The following is a 20,889-nucleotide window of genomic DNA, read 5'->3' on the forward strand; positions in this document are numbered from 1 at the left end:
AGTTTAGTTTACCACAGTGTAGATATGTTTTACCATGTGATTAAAGCATTGACGTGACAATATATTTACATGGAGTAAAATGGGACCCTGTGAATTCACACACACATCACAGAGCATGACTGTAGTTCTGAGAGGTTACGTATCACTACACAGCGGATTCTACTAATCACAGCTTGATGATGAAGAGTTAATTATTATCTTTGTAGTGTTGTGGCAAGAACTAAAACGAGCACCTCTTGGGGTTCCCAGGACTGAGTTTAGGAAATGCTGCATTAAGTCTTGCACTCTGTGGTCGGCCATCAATGACCATGTAGAGTTTTATACACTATGCTGTGTCCTGTGTGACATGGACACTAGAGAGAATAGTTGTTCAGAGATGTTTACTCACACTTCTCCTTTCCTCTTCCGGGGAGGGAGAGAGGGAGGGGGGTCTAAATGTCTCTCTCTCCATATCTGTCTAGCTGTGTCTCTTTCTGTATCTCCCTCTCCCCCCCCACTCTGTCTGCTGTGTCTCTTTCTGTATCTCCCCCCCACTCTGTCTATCTGTGTTTCTCTCTGTATCTCCCTCTCTCCCTCCCCCACTCTGTCTAGCTGTGTCTCTCTCTGTATCTCCCCCCACTCTGTCTAGCTGTGTCTCTCTGTATCTTCCCCCCACTCTGTCTAGCTGTGTCTCTCTCTGTATCTCCCCCCCACTCTGTCTAGCTGTGTCACTCTCTGTATCTCTCCACCCCCCCACTCTGTCTAGCTGTGTCTCTCTGTATCTCTCTCCCCCCACTCTGTCTAGCTGTGTCTCTCTCTCTGTATCTCTCCCCCCCACTCTGTCTAGCTGTGTCTCTCTCTGTATCTCTCCCCCCACTCTGTCTAGCTGTGTCTCTCTCTCTGTATCTCCCCCCCACTCTGTCTAGCTGTGTCAGAGAGGGCCTAAGGTCTACAATTACTCTCACTTCTCCTTCCCTCTTCCTCATTCTCTATTTACATCAAAACAAGCAAAAACACTACCAACTCTCTGTTTATCAGAGGACAGTATGGTGTCACTAAGTACAGAAGTGTGATGGGTGTAACAGCAGCTCTGTGTGAGAGTTCGCGTGACACATGTTTCTAACTGGAAAAAAAGGCAAACCACTTACTGTACATTGCATGTTTGATCATTTGCATAAGACCTGGCTCGGATTGAGTACTACACTTCTCAAGGGGGTGTGTCTGGGGGAGTCCTGTTTGTAATTCCTCCCTTCCTTCACCAGTAATAAGGGGTGTGTCTGGGGGAGTCCTTGTGTAATTCCTCCCTTCCTTCACCAGTAATAAGGGGGTGTGGTCTGGGGAGTCCTGTGTGTAATTCCTCCCTTCCTTCACCAGTAATAAGGGGGTGTGTCTGAGGAGTCCTGTGTGTGAATTCCTCCTTCCTTCACCCAGTAATAAGGGGTGTGTCTGGGGGAGTCCTGTGTGTAATTCCTCCCTTCCTTCACCAGTAATAAGGGGGTGTGTCTGGGGAGTCCTGTTTGTAATTCCTCCCTTCCTTCACCAGTAATAAGGGGGTGTGTCTGGGGAGTCCTTGTGTAATTCCTCCCTTCCTTCACCAGTAATAAGGGGTGTGTCTGGGGAGTCCTGTGTGTAATTCCTCCCTTCCTTCACCAGTAATAAGGGGTGTGTCTGAGGAGTCCTGTGTGTAATTCCTCCCTTCCTTCACCAGTAATAAGGGGTGTGTCTGGGGAGTCCTGTGTGTAATTCCTCCCTTCCTTCACCAGTAATAAGGGGAGTGTCTGAGGAGTCCTGTGTGTAATTCCTCCCTTCATTCACCAGTAATAAGGGGTGTGTCTGGGGAGTCCTGTGTGTAATTCCTCCCTTCCTTCACCAGTAATAAGGGGTGTGTCTGAGGAGTCCTGTGTGTGAATTCCCCTGTTTCTTCACCAGTAATAAGGGGTGTGTCTGGGGAGTCCTGTGTGTAATTCCTACCTTCCTTCACCAGTAATAAGGGGTGTGTCTGGGGGAGTCCTGTGTGTAATTCCTCCCTTCATTCACCAGTAATAAGGGGTGTGTCTGGGGAGTCCTGTGTGTAATTCATCCCTTCCTTCACCAGTGAATAAGGGGTGTGTCTGAGGAGTCCTGTGTGTAATTCCTACCTTCCTTCACCAGTAAAAGGGTGTCTGGGAGGGTAATTCTCTTCACCAGTAATAAGGGGTGTGTCTGGGGAGTCCTGTGTGTAACATCCCTTCTTCACCAGTAATAGGGTGTGTCTGAGGAGTCCTGTGTGTAATTCCACCCTTCCTTCACCAGTAAACTGGGGTGTGTCTGAGGGAGTCCTGTGACATTGGAGTGAATTCCCCACTAAATGCCCCGCCCATCTGACTCCCATTGACCCCAACACCTCTGGATGTTTGACATTACCATTTGTATCACTCTTTGTATTGACCTCAGGACTCCGGTTCACCCTCAGGACTCCGGTTCACCTCCTCAGACTGTTCACTCACGTTCACCTCCTCAGGACTCGGTTCACCTCCTCAGGACTCCGGTTCACCATCACACAGTGATTTCAGAAAGTATTCAGACCCTTGACTTTTTCCACATTTTGTTACCTTATTCCTCTCCATCTCTTTCTCTCTCTTAATTAAATTACATTCAAAGGGATTGATTGGCATGGGGAAACACATGTTTACATTGCCAAAGCAAGTGGAATGTAAAAAAACTAAAGGGAAATGAACAACTGAAACATTAGTAAACATTACACTCACAAAAGTTGTAAAAGAACATAGACGTTTCAAAAGTTATATTATTGACTAGGTACTGTGTTGTAACAATGTGCAAGTAGTTGAAGTATGAAAGGAAACAGATAAAAATAGGTTGCGATGGTGTTTGTGTTCCACTGGTTGTCCCGTTCTGGGTCACAATTCTTGCAGTTGTGGTGACACACACCTAATAGATATGGGAGTTTCTCTCTCTCTCTGTGTGTGTGTGTGTGTGTGTGTGTGTGTGTGTGTGTGTGTGTGTGTGTGTGTGAGAAAAGGAGAAAGAGGTAGTGAGAGGTTGAAAATGTGTGTGTTCTTAGTTACCATCCATGTCTCGGTCATATCCCTTTGACTAGCTGTTATCAGTCATATCCCCAGACTAGCTGTTATCAGTCATATCCCCAGACTAGCTGTTATCAGTCATATCCCCAGACTAGCTGTTATCAGTCATATCCCCAGACTAGCTGTTATCAGTCATATCCCTTTGACTAGCTGTTATCAGTCATATCCCCAGACTAGCTGTTATCAGTCATATCCCCAGACTAGCTGTTATCAGTCATATCCCCAGACTAGCTGTTATCAGTCATATCCCCAGACTAGCTGTTATCAGTCATATCCCCAGACTAGCTATTATCAGTCATATCCCCAGACTAGCTGTTATCAGTCATATCCCCAGACTAGCTGTTATCAGTCATATCCCCAGACTAGCTGTTATCAGTCATATCCCCAGACTAGCTGTTATCAGTCATATCCCCAGACTAGCTGTTATCAGTCATATCCCCAGACTAGCTGCTATCAGTCATATCCCCAGACTAGCTGTTATCAGTCATATCCCCAGACTAGCTATTATCAGTCATATCCCCAGACTAGCTGTTATCAGTCATATCCCCAGACTAGCTGTTATCAGTCATATCCCCAGACTAGCTGTTATCAGTCATATCCCCAGACTAGCTGTTATCAGTCATATCCCCAGACTAGCTGTTATCAGTCATATCCCCAGACTAGCTGTTATCAGTCATATCCCCAGACTAGCTGTTATCAGTCATATCCCCAGACTAGCTGTTATCAGTCATATCCCCAGACTAGCTGTTATCAGTCATATCCCCAGACTAGCTGTTATCAGTCATATCCCCAGACTAGCTGTTATCAGTCATATCCCCAGACTAGCTGTTATCAGTCATATCCCCAGACTAGCTGTTATCAGTCATATCCCCAGACTAGCTGTTATCAGTCATATCCCCAGACTAGCTGTTATCAGTCATATCCCCAGACTAGCTATTATCAGTCATATCCCCAGACTAGCTGTTATCAGTCATATCCCCAGACTAGCTGTTATCAGTCATATCCCCAGACTAGCTGGTATCAGTCATATCCTTAGACTAGCTGTTATCAGTCATATCCCCAGACTAGCTGTTATCAGTCATATCCCCAGACTAGCTGTTATCAGTCATATCCCCAGACTAGCTGTTATCACCTGTTGTATTCGGCACTTGTGACAAATAACATTTAATTATTCCCCACCACCTGGGACCTGTAACACATGCGTAATACAATAATAGGAGAAAGCATTGTCACTTTAATACCACTCACCTTGAATTAAGAATCATGAAAGTCAGTGAAGAGGACCGTGCTTAGAAGACAGAACAAAGAATAAACATGGGTAATGTAGTTGACAAAACCCCAGTGAAAAGAAACAACAGCAAAGTAGGGGTTATAAAACAGCATTTTATTACTGCTACCTCACACCCACAGTGACTTATAACACCTTACTTTAAGACATGGAGTAGCAAAAGGTTGTTATCATCATTCATTTGTAAGCGTGGTTTTTATTCAAGCAAAATACTTAAAAAGTAAAAGCACACACACACTTCACTGTCTCCAAAGATACATTTAATCTGGAACGTTATATTCCTTTACTACAAATACAAAAATAGTATATATTTAAAAATACACAACCTTAATAAAATAATAGTAATAATATAATGTAAAACATACACAACCTTAATAAAATAATAGTAATAATATAATGTGAAACGAACACAACCTTAATGAAATGATAGTAATAATATAATGTAAAACATACACAACCTTAGTAAAATAATAGTAATAATATAATCTAAAACGTACACATCACCACTATGTAGATGGTTTGTTTGCTCCAATCCACATCAGTACAAGTTATTCTCTGCACTCCGGAACTGCACATCCCACACCAGACAAGAGTTATGATACAATCCAGATATTAACCTACTGTAGCATGGGAGAGTAACCTCTAGTAGCATGGGAGAGAAACCTACAGTAGCTTGGGAGAGTAACCTACAGTAGCATGGGAGAGTAACCTACAGTAGCGTGGGAGAGTAACCTACAGTAGCATGGGAGAGTAACCTACAGTAGAATGAGAGTGTGATTTACAGTAGAATGAGAGAGTAACCTACAGTAGCTGAACAGTCAACTCAGCCATATGGGAGAGTAAACTACAGTAGCTGAACAGTCAGCTACAGCCATATGGAGAATAACCTACAGTAGCATGTAGCTGAACAGTAAACTAAGACATGGGACAATGACCTAGAGTAGCTGAACATGGGAGAATAACCTACAGTAGCATGGAGTGTAACCTACTGTAGCATGGGAGAATAACCTACAGTAGCGATGGGAGAGTAACCTACAGTAGCATGTAGCGGAGAGTCAACTCAGCAGCATGGAGAATAACCTACAGTAGCATGTAGCGAACAGTCAACTGCTACAGGGAGAGTAACCTACAGTAGCATGTAGCTGGACAGTAAACTACAGCCGTATGGGAGAGTAACCTACAGTAGCATGTAGCTGGACAGTCAACCCAGCCATGTGGGAGAGTAACCTACAGTAGCTGGGAGAGTAACCTACAGCATAGCGATATGGGAGAGTAACCTACAGTAGCATGTGAAGAGTAAACTCAGTAGCATGAGAGAGTAAACTACAGTAGCTGAACAGTCAGCTCAGCCATATGGGAGAATAACCTACAGTAGCATGTAGCTGAACAGTCAACTCAGCCATATGGGACAGTAACCTACTGTAGCTGAACAGTCAACACAGCCGTATGGGAGAATAACCTACAGTAGCATGTAGCTGAACAGTCAACTCAGCCGTATGGGAGAATAACCTACAGTAGCTGAACAGTCAACTCCAGCCATATGGAGAATAACCTACAGTAGCTGAACAGTCAGCTCAGCCATATGGAGAATAACCTACAGTAGTAGCTGAACAGTCAACTCAGCCATATGGGAGAATAACCATAGCAGTAGCATGTAGCTGAACAGTCAACTCAGCCATATGGGAGAATAACCAAGTACAGTAGCTGAACAGTCAACTCAGCCGTATGGGAGAATAACCTACAGTAGCATGTGGCTGAACAGTCAACTCAGCCATATGGGAGAATAACCTACAGTAGCTGAACAGTCAACTCAGCCGTATGGAGAATAACCTACAGTATTAGCTGAACAGTCAACTCAGCCATATGGGAGAAAAACCTACATTAGGATGTAGCTGAACAGTCAACTCAGCCATATGGGAGAATAACCTACAGTAGCATGTAGCTGAACAGTCAACTCAGCCATATGGGGAGAATAACCTACAGTAGCTGAACAGTCAACTCAGCCATATGGAGAATAACCTACAGTAACATGTAGCTGAACAGTCAACTCAGCCATATGGAGAATAACCTACAGTAGCATGTAGCTGAACAGTCAACTCAGCCATATGGGAGAATAACCTACAGTAGCTGAACAGTCAACTCAGCCATATGGGGAGAATAACCTACAGTAGCTGAACAGTCAACTCAGCCATATGGAGAATAACCTACAGTAGCTGAACAGTCAACTCAGCCATATGGAGAATAACCTACAGTAGCTGAACAGTCAACTCAGCCATATGGAGAATAACCTACAGTAGCTGAACAGTCAACTCAGCCATATGGGAGAATAACCTACAGTAGATGGCTGAACAGTCAACTCAGGATTCATTTCCCTTTTACTTTGAGTCCTTAGTGGTGAATTACTACGACAATAAAGAGAACAGTCCTTCTGTTATCAGTTCATTGTATTGTTATTGCATATGTTTTGTTATTGTATTATTATGTATAATACATGTGTATTGCTATATATTGCTATATATGTACTTGAACATTTTAGTTGAATAAGCAGAAAATAGTTCATGATTGTTAGTACTTATCATAATCCTATTTAGCAGTTGAGAGTACCGAGGATGAATCCTACTTCTCACAGATCCATCTGTATTCATAGTAACAGTCATAGTCCCACCAAGCGCCTGTGTCTGATGACCTGGAGTAGAAATACACACAGTTCTCTGCTCCTTCACCATTAGGCTGTCCACTGTTCCAATACCTGTAGGAGAAACAACACATAGAATCACTGTCCACTGTTCCAATACCTGTAGAAGAAACAACACATATAATCAGACTGTCCACTGTTCCAATACCTGTAGGAGAAACAACACATAGAATCAGACTGTCCACTGTTCCAATACCTGTAGGAGAAACAACACATAGAATCAGGCTGTCTACTGTTCCAATACCTGTAGAAGAAACAACACATAGAATCAGGCTGTCCACTGTTCCAATACCTGTAGGCGAAACAACACATAGAATCAGGCTGTCCACTGTTCCAATACCTGTAGGAGAAACAACACATAGAATCAGACTGTCCACTGTTCCAATACCTGTAGAAGAAACAACACATAGGATCAGTCTGTCCACTGTTCCAATACCTGTAGGAGAAACAACACATAGAATCAGACTGTCCACTGTTCCAATACCTGTAGAAGAAACAACACATATAATCAGACTGTCCACTGTTCCAATACCTGTAGGAGAAACAACACATAGAATCAGACTGTCCACTGTTCCAATACCTGTAGGAGAAACAACACATAGAATCAGGCTGTCCACTGTTCCAATACCTGTAGGAGAAACAACACATAGAATCAGGCTGTCCACTCTGAACCTACTACTCCAGACAGTGATGTCATAGTGACACAGAATTCATGAATGTCTTACTGTGTGGTCAGTGGTGTGTCGTCCACCCATTTCCAGGTCCCCTCAGAAACAGAGTCAGTCAGACCAATCCAGACATATTTCTTTACCCCGCATAACCAATTGACTAATGTCTGTAATTGTGGAAGAGATTCAACATTGTTAATACATAGCCATTACTATGTGTCTCTCTCTCTGTCTCTCTCTGTCTCTAACTCTCAATTCATTTCATTTCAATTTAAGAGCTTTATTGTGAAAAAAATATATTAACATTGCCAAAGCAAGTGAACTAGATAATTAACAATGGTGAAATTAACAATACAAATGAACAGTAAACATTACACTTAGAAAAGTTCCAATACAATAAAGACATTTCAAATGTCATATCATTTGCACGTAGTTAAAGTACAAAAGGGAAAATAAATAAACATAAACATTGTTTTTGTTCTTCACTGGTTGCCCTTTTCTTGTGGCAACAGGTCACAAATCTTGCTGCTGTGATGACACACTGGAATTTCACCCAGTAGATATGGGAGTTTATCAAAATTGGGTTTGTTTTCAAATTCTTTGTGGATCTGTGTAATCTGAGGGAAATATGTGTCTCTAATAGGTTCATACATTGGGCAGGAGGTTAGAAGTGAATCTCAGTTTCCACCTCATTTGTGGGCAGTGTGCACATAGCCTGTCTTTCTCTTGAGAGCCAGGTCTGCCTACGTCGGCCGTCTCAATAGCAAGGCTATGCTTTCCTTGAGTTTGGGTCAGTCAGTGGTCAGGTATTCTGCCACTGTGTCTCTCTGTTTAGGGCCAAATAACATTGTAGTTTGCTCAGTTTGTTTGTTAATTCTTTCCAATGTGCCAAGTAATTATCTTTTGTTTTCTCATGATTTGGTTGGGTGTAATCGTGTTGCTGTCCTGGGGCTTTGGGGTCTGTTTGTGTTTGTAAACAGAGCCCCAGGACCAGCATGCTTAGGGGACTCTTCTCCAGGTTCACTCTCTCTGTATGTGATAGCTTGGTTATGGAAGGTTTGGGAATCGCTTCCTTTTAGGTGATTGTAGAATTCAATGACTCTTTTCTGGATTTTTTCTGCTCTGCATGCATTATTTGGTGTTTTACGTTGTACACAGAGGATATTTTTTAAAGAATGATGTATGCAGAGTCTCAATTTGATGTTTGTCGCATTTGGTGAATTCTTGGTTGATGAGCGGACACCAGACCTCACAACCATAAGGGGCAATAGGTTCTATAACTGATTAAAAAAATCCAGATCCTAATTGGTATGTCAATTTTATGTTCCTTTTGATGGCATAGAAGGGGCCGTTCTTGCCTTGTCTCTCAGATCGTTCACAGCTTTGTGGAAGTTACCTGTGGCGCTGATGTTTAGACCAAGGTATGTATAGTTTCTTCGTGTGCTCTAGGGCAACGGTGTCTAGATGGAATTTGTATTCATGGTCTTACTGAGATTTATTGTCAGGGCCCAGGTCTGACAGAATCTGTGCAAGAAGATCTAGGTGCTGCTGTAGGCCCTCCTTGGTTGGGGACAGAAGCACCAGATCATGAAGCAAACAGTAGACATTTGACTTCAGATTCTAGTATGGTGAGGACCGGGGCTGCAGACTGCTCTAGTTTCCTCGTCAATTCGTTGATATATATGATGAAGAGGGTGGGGCTTAAACTTGCATCCCTGTCTCACTCTCTTTTTGTCTCCTCACTCACTCACTCACTCACTCACCACTCACTCACTCACTCACTACTCACTCACTCACTCACTCACTCACTCACTCACCACTCACTCACCACTCTCTCTCTCGCTGTCACCCTCTCTCTTTGTCACACACCTGTTGTTCTTGGCTGTTGATGACCACCAGGTCTGCTCCTCTATTTCTGCAGTCCTGTCTGCTCTCCTCCCAGGATTTGGACTCAGTAGAGACGTAGTAACAACTGTTACCAAGCTTCTTCCATCCTTGAGGACACACTATAAGTTGAACATTTCTTGCTTTAGTCACTTTAATACAACATTTAATTAAGTATCAAGGAAGACACTAACTAATGGATGGTTTGGAAGCATCATTTTCATTTAATTTAAGTTAAATTCCTGTCTGTAAGTGACGTGAACTGATACAGAGACTGTCAAACAGAACAGTCATGAGACTATTTGACTCACCTTTCTCAACTAAAGATTGTTTCAGACGTTCTGTCTCTTTCTGTAGCTGGTCTCTCTCTTTGGTAGGGTGTTGTATCTGGTCTGTAGCTGGTCTCTCTCTTTGGTCAGGGTGTTGTATCTGGTCTGTAGCTGGTCTATCTCTCTGGTCAGGGTGTTGTATCTGGTCTGTAGCTGGTCTCTCTCTTTGATCAGGGTGTTGTAACTGGTCTGTAGCTGGTCTCTCTCTTTGGTCAGGGTGTTGTAACTGGTCTGTAGCTGGTCTCTCTCTCTGGTCAGGGTGTTGTAACTGGTCAATTGGTTTCTCTCTGACATAATGAGATCATTGAACAAGGTAACAGTGGAAAAGTTAATCAGACATTACCAAGGTTGGGGTCAGTTGCATTCAATTCCAGTCAATTCAGGAAATAAACTGGAATTCTAATTGAATTCCAATTATCTTCAATGCTTTTCAAATCATGAAAATGTGGAATTGAAAGTTGACTTACTTTCTGAATTGAATTGACTGGAATGTAAATGTAATTCCAACCCTGGTTGTTACACCACTGATGATGAAGAATGTTTGAGTGAGAACATATCAAACTCACGGTAGAGTAACAGGCCTATGATCCCAGCCAGTAGGAGAACACACAGCAACCCCAGACATACTGCAGCAGCTCCAGAGTATCTCTTCCACCACTGACAAAACACTGAAGCACAAATTATTACCATAAGAACTTGCTCTTTATCAGCGTTGTAGTTGGTGTCTACATATGTGTCCAGTTTCTCTTTGAAAAACGCATGGAACAGACCACCAGAACTGAGTTCCAGAACCTCTAACAGATTATTGGCTTGAACATAATGCAGAGTCCAGGTACCCAAATGACTGGGACAGAACACCAGAACTGAGTTCCAGAACCTCCAACAGATTATTGGCTTGAACATAATGCAGAGTCCAGGTACCCAAATGACTGGGACAGAACACCAGAACTGAGTTCCAGAACCTCCAACAGATTATTGGCTTGAACATAATGCAGAGTCCAGGTACCCAAATGACTGCCAACACCTATTTCAATCAAAATCTAATTTCATTTGTCATTTGCTTCGTAAACAACAGGTGTATGCTAATAGTAAAATGCTGAATTACGGGTCCTTTTCCAACAATGCCGAGTTGAAGATACAACATTTAAAATAGCGACACAATAAATAAATACACAGTGAAAAAACTAAGAAGAATAACAAGTCAAAATAACATGGCTACAGTGCATTTGGAAAGTTTTCAGACCTCTTGACTTTTTCTACATTTTGTTACGCCTTATTCTAAAATGGATTCAATTGTTTTTTTCCCTCATCCATAAAAATTGTCTTGATCAATCTAGACACAGAGCCTTTTTGGTACAATGTTCACTATTCGAGCAACAGCCCAACTCTTATGGTAGTGAACGGATCAAGATTTCCTTCCTGACTGGCTGCCTCCGTGTACGCTCGGCCGGGCCCGTCTCTCTCCAGAGGAGAGGCAGCGGCAAATCAGCACTAGAAGCTGCCTGTTCTGTGGCCAGGTTGGTCACTTTGTTCCACTTGTTCCCTGCGTCCAGCAAAAAGTGGTGCTCAGCAGTAGTGGGGGGATATACTGTTGAGCCAAATCGCTCGGCCCATCTCCCCCCAGACCCCTGCTTTGAGGCGCCCTCGTGTTGCAGAGCCTGGCTTTTCCCTCTGCCTGCTCACTGACTCAGGCGCGCCGAAGAGAGTTTCCTGGACTGTGGTGTCGTTAACAGTCGGGCTTGGACACTGTTCCACTCGATTCACCCCTTGATTCCAACGCTCACAACGGACAGCTCCTCGCCCGTCTTTTTATTTTATTTTTTATTTCACCTTATTATTGACATACAGTCAATAATACAGTAGAAAAATAACTCTATATACAATGAGCAAATGAGGTGAGATAAGGGAGGTAAAGGCAAAAAAAGGCCATGGTGGCAAAGTAAATACAATATTGCAAGTAAAAACACTGGAATGGTAAATTTGGTAGAAGAAAGTGCAAAGTAGAAATAGAGATAATGGGGTGCAAAGGGAGCAAAATAAATAAATACAGTAGGGGAAGTGGTAGTTGTTTGGGCTAAATTATAGATGGGCTACGTACAGGTGCAGTGATCTGTGAGCTGCTCTGACAGCTGGTGCTTAAAGCTAGTGAGGGGAGATAAGTGTTTCCAGCTTCAGAGATTGTTGTAGTTCGTTCCAGTCATTGGCAGAAAGAACTGGAAGGAGAGACGCCAAAGGAGGAATTGGCTTTGGGGGTGACCAGAGAGATATACCTGCTGGAGTGCGTAAGCAGGTGGGTGCTGCTATGGTGACCAGTGAGCGGAGAAAGAGAAGGGGGGACTTTACCTAAGCAGGGTCTGTGTAGATGACCTGGAGCCAGTGGGCTTGGCGGAGATTATGAAGCGAGGGCCAGCCAACGAGAGCGTACAGGTCGCAGTGGTGGGTAGTATATGGGGCTTTGGTGACAAAACGGATGGCACTGTGATAGACTGCATCCAGTTTGTTGAGTAGGGTATTGGAGGCTATTTTGTAAATGACATCGCCGAAGTCGAGGATCGGTAGGATGGTCAGTTTTACGAGGGTATGTTTGGCAGCATGAGTGAAGGATGCTTTGTTGCCGAAATAGGAAGCCAATTCTAGATTTAACTTTGGATTGGAGATGTTTGATGTAAGTCTGGAAGGAGAGTTTACAGTCTAACCAGACACCCAGGTATTTGTAGTTGTCCATATATTCTAAGTCAGAACCGGCCAGAGTAGTGATGCTGGACAGGCGGGCAGGTGCAGGCAGCGATCGTGGTTGAAAAGCATGCATTTAGTTGTTACTTGTTTTAGGAGCAGTTGGAGGCCACGGAAGAGAGAGTTGTATGGCATTGAAGCTCGTCTGGAGGGTTGTTAACGGGGATCGATTTGACAACATCCGGTGAAATGGCAGAGCGCCAAATTCAAAAAAAATATTAAAAATATTTAACTTTCAAGTGCACACACCAAATTAAAGCTGAACCTTGTTTTCTAGCCACCGTGTCAGATTTCAACATGGCTTTACGGCGAAAGCAAAACCATGCTATAATCGGAGGACAGCACCCCATCAAACAAACACTGACAATCATATTTCATCCGCTAGGCGCGACACAAAACTCAGAAATAACATATAATTAATGCCTTGCCTTTATCTCGCCATCACAGTGGACAACTCCATTGTGTCCTCCTCCCAGAGTGCTAAGAGCCTCGGCGTGACCCTGGACAACACCCTGTCGTTCTCCGCTAACATCAAGGCGGTGACCCGATCCTGTAGGTTCATGCTATACAACATTCGCAGAGTACGACCCTGCCTTACACAGGAAGCGGCGCAGGTCCTAATCCAGGCACTTGTCATCTCCCGTCTGGATTACTGCAAATCCCTGTTGGCGGGGCTCCCTGCCTGTGCCATCAAACCCCTACAACTCATCCAGAACGCCGCAGCCGTCTGGTGTTCAACCTTCTCAAGTTCTCTCACGTCACCTCGCTCCTCCGCACACTCCACTGGCTTCCAGTTGAAGCTCGCATCTGCTACAAGACCATGGTGCTTGCCTACGGAGCTGTGAGGGGAACGGCACCTCCGTACCTTCAGGCTCTAATCAGGCCCTACACCCAAACAAGGGCACTGCGTTCATCCACCTCTGGCCTGCTGGCCCCTAATGCTGCGGAAGCACAGTTCCCGCTCAGCCCAGTCAAAACTGTTCGCTGCTCTGGCACCCCAATGGTGGAACAAGCTCCCTCACCGACGCCAGGACAGCGGAGTCAATCACCACCTTCCGTAGACACTGAAAACCCACCTCTTTAAGGAATACCTGGGATAGGATATAGTAATCCTTCTAACCCCCCGCCCCCCAAAAAAAAAACATATAGATGTACTATTGTAAAGTGGTTGTTCCACTGGATATCTTAAGGTGAATGCACCAATTTGTAAGTCGCTCTGGATAAGAGCGTCTGCTAAATGACGTAAATGTAAAAATGACAAGCTTCTTCTGTTGGCACTCCAATATGTCCCATAAACATCACAAATGGTCCTTTTGTTTGATTAATTCCGACGTTATATATCCAAAATGTCCACGTTTGATCCAGGAGAAACACCGGTAACAACTTGCGCAATATGACTACAAAATCTCTCATAAGTTACCTGTAATCTTTGTCCCAGCACTTCAAACAACTTTCCTAATACAACTTTAGTTATTTTTTTACGTAAATAATCGATAAAATTTAAGAGCCGGGATAAACTGCGTTCAATACCGGAGGAAAACAAAGTGGAGAGTGTTTTTCAGGTCACGCGCCTCTATCAAACAGTACACTTCACTCGACCCTCTTTCTGAACAGGGCTACTTCTTCATTACACAAAGGAAAAACATCAACAAATTTTTAAAGACTGTTGACATCCAGTGGAAGCGATAGGAACTGCAAGCAACTGCCTTAAAATTCTAGATTCTCAATGAAAACCCATGCATATATTTATTGGCTTTGGATAGAAAAAACACCCTAAAGTTTCTAAAACTGTTTGAATGGTGTCTGAGTATAACAGAACTCAAATGGCAGGCCAAAACCTGAGAAGATTCCATACATATGACTATTTTACACCATTTTAAAGACAAGACTCTCCTTTATCTAACCACACTGTCCGATTTCAAAAAGGCTTTACAACAAAAGCAAAACATTAGATTATGTCAGGAGAGTATCCAGCCAGAAATAATCTGATACCCATTTGTCAAGCTAGCATATAATGTCACAAAAAACAAAACCACAGCTAAATGCAGCACTAACCTTTGATGATCTTCATCAGATGACAACCCTAGAGACATTATGTTATACAATACATGCATGTTTTGTTCAATGAAGTTCATATTTATTTCAAAAACCAGCTTTTACATTAGCATGTGACGTTCAGAACTAGCATTCCCACCGAACACTTCCGGTGAATTTACTAAATTACTCACGATAAACGTTCACAAAAAACATAACAATTATTTTAAGAATTATAGATACAGAACTCCTTTATGCAATCGCGGTGTCCGATTTTTAAAATAGCTTTTCGGTGAAAGCACATTTTGCAATATTCTGGGTAGATAGCTCGCCATCACGGGCTAGCTAATTTGACACCCACCAAGTTTGGTGCTCACCAAACTCAGATTTACTACAAGAAAAATTGGATTACCTTTGCTGTTCTTCATCAGAATGCACTCCCAGGACTTCTACTTCAACAACAAATGTTGGTTTGTGTCACGTCCTGACCAGCAGGTGGAGTAGGTGTATAAGTGTTGGTCAGGGCGTGGCAGAAAAGTTGTGTTTTCTTTGTTCTGTCTAGGTTGGGTGTTTCTATGTAGAGGTAATGTGGACTTCCAATTGAAGGCAGCTATGTGGTGTTGCCTTTGATTGGAAGTCCTATATTAGTTGGGTGTGTTTGTCTGTGTGTTTGTGGGGGAATTGTTGTGAGCACTGCTTTTTTTGGTTTAGCCTGCTACACTGTCGTATCGTGAGTACTGTTCATTGTTTTGTTTATTGTTTTTTTCAGTGGATGCTTTACTCCTTTAAAAAAAATTTAAATATGAGCATCCATATTCCCGCTGCGCCTTGGTCCTCCTTTCAACAGCACAATGGATTATGTGACAGAATTTCCCACCAACACAGGACCAAGCAGCGGAAGAATTCTAGCGAGGACTGGGGAACACGACGGGTAAGGGAGACCGAGAGGCACCCCCAAGAATTTTTAGGGGGGGCACAAGGGCTGTGTGACGGGGCAAGATTGGAAACCCAGGCCAGCGCCCCGTACCCTTGTTAAAAGTAAACAGACTGGACAGGTCCCGTGCTTTGGGGTAGGTGCCATGGTAGGGCCTGGTATTTTTAGGCCAGTAGGCTCAATACCAGCACCAACGCACGTGCCAGGGAAAGTAGGCATCGAGCCAGCACCGGAGATGCCAACCCTGCGCTTAAGACTGCCAGTGCGACTCAGTGTTTCCCGTTACACGCACTAGCCTTGAGGTGCGTGTTCCCAATCTGGTACGCCCAGTACCAGCACCACGCACCAGGCTTCAAGTGCGTAAACCCAGCCTCGCCAGTCAACAGTCACCAGAGCTGCCCGCCAGTCAACAGTCGCCAGAGCTGCCCGCCAGTCAACAGTCGCCAGAGCTGCCCGCCAGTCAACAGTCGTCAGAGCTGCCCACCAGTCAACAGTCGCCAGAGCTGCCCGCCAGTCAACAGTCGCCAGAGCTGCCCGCCAGTCAACAGTCGCCAGAGCTGCCCGCCAGTCAACAGTCGCCAGAGCGGCCCGACCGCCCCGAACCTCCGGAGCGGCCGGACCGCCCGAGCCCGGAGCGGCCGGACCGCCCCGAGCTGCCGGACTGTCCTGACTGCCTGCAACGGCCAGAACCTGAGCCGCCTCCAACATAGGTGGGTTGGGGAGGGGGAGTAGCACAGTGCCGTCGTTGACGGCAGCCACCCTCCCTTCCCTCCCTGTAGTTAGGGGGAAATTTACGGGTTGTTTTGGGTGTTCTGTATTTTTTCTTTTGAAGGTGCATTCGGGGTCTGCACCTTTAGGGGGGGGGGGGGTAATGTCACGTCCTGACCAGCAGGTGGAGTAGGTGTATAAGTGTTGGTCAGGGCGTGGCAGAAGAAGTTGTGTTTTCTTTGTTCTGTCTAGGTTGGGTGTTTCTATGTAGAGGTAATTGGGGTGGACTTCCAATTGAAGGCAGCTGTGTGGTGTTGCCTTTGATTGGAACTCCTATATTAGTTGGGTGTGTTTGTCTGTGTGTTTGTGGGGAATTGTTGTGAGCACTGCTTTTTTTGGTTTAGCCTGCTACACTGTCGTATCGTGAGTACTGTTCATTGTTTTGTTTATTGTTTTTTCAGTGGATGCTTTACTCCTTTTTTTTAAATTAAAATATGAGCATCCATATTCCCGCTGCGCCTTGGTCCTCCTTTCAACAGCACGATGGATTATGTGACAGTTTGGTTCCAAATAATCCATAGTTATATCCAAATAGCGGCGTTTTGTTTGTGCGTTCAAGACACTATCCGAAGGGTAACGAAGGGTGACGCGCCGGCGCATATCGTGACAAAAAAATTCAAAATATTCCATTACCGTACTTCGAAGCATGTCAAACGCTGTTTAAAATCAATTTTTATGCGATTTTTCTCATAAAATAGCGATATTATTCTGACCGGAGACGTCGTTTTCGTTCAAAGACTGAAAATGTAAAATGGACTCTTCACGTGCACGCCCCGTCTCATTGTTCTCAGATCGACGACTATCCAAATGCGCTACTGTTTTTCAGCCTGGGACTGCAGAGTCATCATTCAACGTTCTGGCGCCTTCTGAGAGCCTATGGGAGCCTTAGAAAGTGTCAAGTTACAGCAGAGATCCTCTATTTTCGATAGAGATGACAAAGAAAGCCAAGAAATGGTCAGACAGGGTACTTCCTGTACAGAATCTTCTCAGGTTTTGGCCGCCATATGAGTTCTGTTATACTCACAGACACCATTCAAACAGTTTTAAAACTTTAGGGTGTTTTCTATCCAAATCAAACAATTATATGCATATTCTAGTTTCTGGGCAGGAGTAATAAACAGATTACATCGGGTATCGTTTTTATCCGGCCGTGAAAATACTGCCCCCTATCCATAACAGGTTAAATACATTTTAGAATAATGCTGTAACGTAACAAAATTTGGAAAAGTCAAGGGGTGTGAATACTTTCTGAATGCACTGTATATACAGGGAGTACCAGGACCAAGCTGATGTGTAGGGGTATGAGGTAATAGAGGTAGCTATGTACAGGGAGTACCAGTACCAAGCAGATGTGAAGGGGTACGAGGTAATAGAGGTAGCTATGTACAGGGAGTACCTACCAGCTGATGTGTAGGGGTACGAGGTAATAGTGGTAGCTATGTACAGGGAGTACCAGTACCAAGCTGATGTGTAGGGGTACGAGGTAATAGAGGTAGCTATGTACAGGGAGTACCAGTACCAAGCTGATGTGTAGGGGTACGAGGTAATAGAGGTAGCTATGTACAGGGAGTACCAGTACCAAGCTGATGTGTAGGGGTACGAGGTAATAGAGGTAGCTATGTACAGGGAGTACCAGTACCAAGCTGATGTGTAGGGGTATGAGGTAATAGAGGTAGCTATGTACAGGGAGTACCAGTACCAAGCTGATGTGTAGGGGTACGAGGTAATAGAGGTAGCTATGTACAGGGAGTACCAGTACCAAGCTGATGTGTAGGGGTACGAGGTAATAGAGGTAGCTAGTGCCATCAGAAAAGTGCCTTTTTCCACATTTTGTTGTTACTGACTGACTTTTAAATGATGTTTTATCACTGGCCTGCACACAATACCCCATATGTCAAAGAGGAATTATGTTTATATATATGTTTATATAATATTTATATATAACATAATATTTATATACTGACCTGTTATACCATATAAGGTTTTATATATAAAATGAAAAACTGAAATGTTTTGATTCAATAAGTATTCAACCACTTCAACCTAAATAAGCTCATTTATAATAAGTCATTTGCTTACAAGTCACATAATAAGTTGCAATGAATCCCTCTGCTTGCAATTATAGGTGTTTAACCCTCTAGAGTCTGAGCCGGGGGAGGGAGGGTCTGAGCCAACATATGGAATTGTTTTAAGATACCAAGGATTATTTAGCTATTTGATTTATAATTTTAAGACCCATTAATGTATAAAAACAAATGTGAAAAAATTATTACATGAAGCATTGAATTTGGCATTTACGCTATTAGCCAATGGAAACACATTGAATAACAGGTTCACGACATGGAACAACAGATAGTCCCCAAAAATATCAAAAGGATGTTTGTTCTGAAGTGCCCTAAATCTGAGAGATATTAGAAAGATCAGGAAACATGTAATTTTTTTTACATATATTTATCCCCTTATTTTAGGCACTAAACTATCTCCATATATACTTCCATTCACTTTCTTTTTACTGGTACCAGGGACCTTCAGAGTGGTGTGAGGCTTGTGGACGTCCCAAATGGAGAACCCCATCCCGTTTGTGAGAGTCTCATCTTTCAATAGAGTGGTTATAATAGTTTGTAGGCCAAACCGTTCAGATGCTACGTAAGATTTTGAGAGAAGACCGATTTTCAGGATGTCTCATGGTCTGACAAACATCGCTCTAGCTCTGCCACATTTCACCACAGATACAGAAGGGTGATATCTGAGGATGGATCAACATTGTAGTTACTCCACAATACTAACCTACTTGACAGAGTGAAAAGAAGGAAGCTTGTACAGAATAAAAATATTCCAAAACATGCATCTTGTTTGCAACAAGGCACTTAAGTAATACTGCAAAGAAATGTGGCAAAGCAATTCACTTTTTGTACTGAATACAGGGGGGCAATCCAACACAACACATTACTGAGTACTTCTTTCAATCATAGTGGTGGCTGCATCGTGTTATCGGTATGCTTGTAATTGTTAAGGAATGGGGAGTTTTTTCAGGATAAAATGTTTTATAGAATGGAGCTCAGTACAGGAAAAATCCTAGAAGAAAACTTGGTTCAGTCTGCTTTCCACCAGACAACCAACAACACAAGACCAAATCTACACTGGAGTTTGCAGAGTTACAGTTGTGATCTAAATCTGCTTGCAAATCTATGGTAAGACTTCAAAATGGTTGCCAAGCAATGATCAACAACCAATTTGACAGAGCTTGAAGAAATTTGAAAAGAAAAAGCTCTTAGAGATTCAACTTACCCAGAGACTCACAGTTGTAATCGCTGCCAAACGTGATTCTAACATGTATTGACTTGGGTGTGAATATTTATGTAAATGAGAAATGTCTGTATTTATGTTGTGTGTGGTGTCAGTGTCAGTACATGTGAGCCTGTTGTAGAATCCAGTGTGTATGCATATAGTCAGTGTAGGAAATGTAGTGCAAAAAGTTGTGTGTGTGTGCGGGTGCATGTGTGTGTGTGTGTGCATGTGTGTGTTGGGGTGTAAGTGTGTGTCAGTGTCAAGCACTATACCAGGATAAACTGTTACCTGAATGTTGATCACCAACTCCATCCTTCTTGCAGGGCATGATGGGTCTTTCGTTGTTGTATATTTGATCATTAAAATCCATGGTCTCTATTTCATTTATTTTTTTGCCTCTAAATCCATCGCTGTTTTCATAGATTTCCTCTGACATCTTTACACACGTGTGTTCAAATGCAGTAACTTCTACTGTTGTAACTTCTACTGTTGTAACTTCTACTGCTGTATCTTCTACTGCTGTAACTTCTACTGCTGTAACTTCTACTGTTGTAACTTCTACTGTTGTAACTTCTACTGCTGTAAAGTCTGCTGTTATCTCAGTTGTAGGTTTGTGTCTGTTCTCTGCACAGCTGGAGCCTCTGTGTGACTCAGTCTAATGTAAGAGACAGTTTTAACTGTCAACCTCATTAAAGGGGAAACTGTCTAACCAATAGTATGACACTAACCACCACCATGTGACTCCAGACTTATTTTCTGAGAACCATGTTTGTTTCCCACAGTGAAGATTAGTTTGTATATTTAGTTTATGTTAGTTTAGTTTACCACAGTGCAGATTAGTTCGTATATTTAGTGGATTCTACTAATCACAGCTTGATGATGAAGAGTTAATTATTTGTATCAGCTGTGTATTGTTATGGAAAAAACTAAAACATGCACCTCCTGGGGTTCCCAGGACTGAGTTTAGGAAATGCTGCATTAAGTCTTGCACTCTGTGGTCGGCCATCAATGACCATGTAGAGTTTTATACACTATGCTGTGTCCTGTGTGACATTGACACCAGAGAGAATAGTTATTCAGAGGTGTCTCTATCTCTCTCAGACAGGGTCTGAGGTCTACATTTACTGTCTCCAGATAGCTAGATGTGTCACGTTCTTCAAAATGAGTGGACCAAGGCACAGCGTGTGTTGGGTTCCAAATCTTTAT

At 43.3% G+C, this 20,889-nt stretch overlaps 1 long non-coding RNA gene across 1 annotated transcript; it reads right to left on the reverse strand.

The window, feature by feature from the left end:
• Positions 1-10,122: 10,122 nt before the first annotated feature.
• Positions 10,123-20,407, reverse strand: LOC123741883 (uncharacterized). The gene is made up of 3 exons (XR_006769405.1): positions 19,972-20,407; positions 10,493-10,594; positions 10,123-10,213 (listed from the first exon to the last, which is right to left on the reverse strand). It is a non-coding gene; the product is annotated as an uncharacterized lncRNA (long non-coding RNA).
• Positions 20,408-20,889: the final 482 nt, after the last annotated feature.

The sequence above is a fragment of the Salmo salar genome, chromosome ssa03 (genome assembly GCF_905237065.1).
Source record: "Salmo salar chromosome ssa03, Ssal_v3.1, whole genome shotgun sequence".
Lineage (NCBI taxonomy): Eukaryota > Metazoa > Chordata > Actinopteri > Salmoniformes > Salmonidae > Salmo > Salmo salar.